Source organism: Eptatretus burgeri, chromosome 3, assembly GCF_056783735.1.
Source record: "Eptatretus burgeri isolate ZD-2024b chromosome 3, Ebu_testis_v1, whole genome shotgun sequence".
Classification (NCBI taxonomy): Eukaryota; Metazoa; Chordata; class Myxini; order Myxiniformes; family Myxinidae; genus Eptatretus; species Eptatretus burgeri.
In genome coordinates, this window is record NC_140963.1 from 56663292 (window position 1) to 56663661 (window position 370).

The following is a 370-nucleotide window of genomic DNA, read 5'->3' on the forward strand; positions in this document are numbered from 1 at the left end:
AACTGGTTTTATAAAGTGTATTTACCTTGGAGATGAGATGACTTCGGCTTACGGAAGATTCTGGTGGAGGTGGCGGTGGAGGTGGCGGTGGAGGCGGCGGCAGTGGTGGAGGTGGTGGTGGAGGAGATAGGCGGAGGAGATGTGAAGGTCTCATCACACTTTCTCGGTAAACGTAATTGATACAATTTTTTTTTTAATTCACTTTATCGCTAAACTTAATTACTACAATTTTTTTTTTTTTACATTTTATTTTTTTATTCCCTTTGCCGTTACACTTAATTGCTACAATTACTTAATTGCAAAATAACTGCACCAATGAAAAAACAAGAGCTATACACAATGCAGATTACTACGGTACGACCCTACTCAA

At 39.2% G+C, this 370-nt stretch overlaps 1 long non-coding RNA gene across 1 annotated transcript in view; it reads right to left on the reverse strand.

Moving 5' to 3' along the window:
* Window positions 1-169, reverse strand: part of LOC147029964 (uncharacterized) — a 39463-nt gene extending 39294 nt beyond the window's left edge. The window contains exon 1 of the long non-coding RNA XR_015055755.1: window positions 26-169. This is a non-coding gene — a long non-coding RNA (uncharacterized LOC147029964). The remainder of the gene's footprint in view (window positions 1-25) is intronic.
* Between the last annotated feature and the right edge of the window lie 201 nt (window positions 170-370).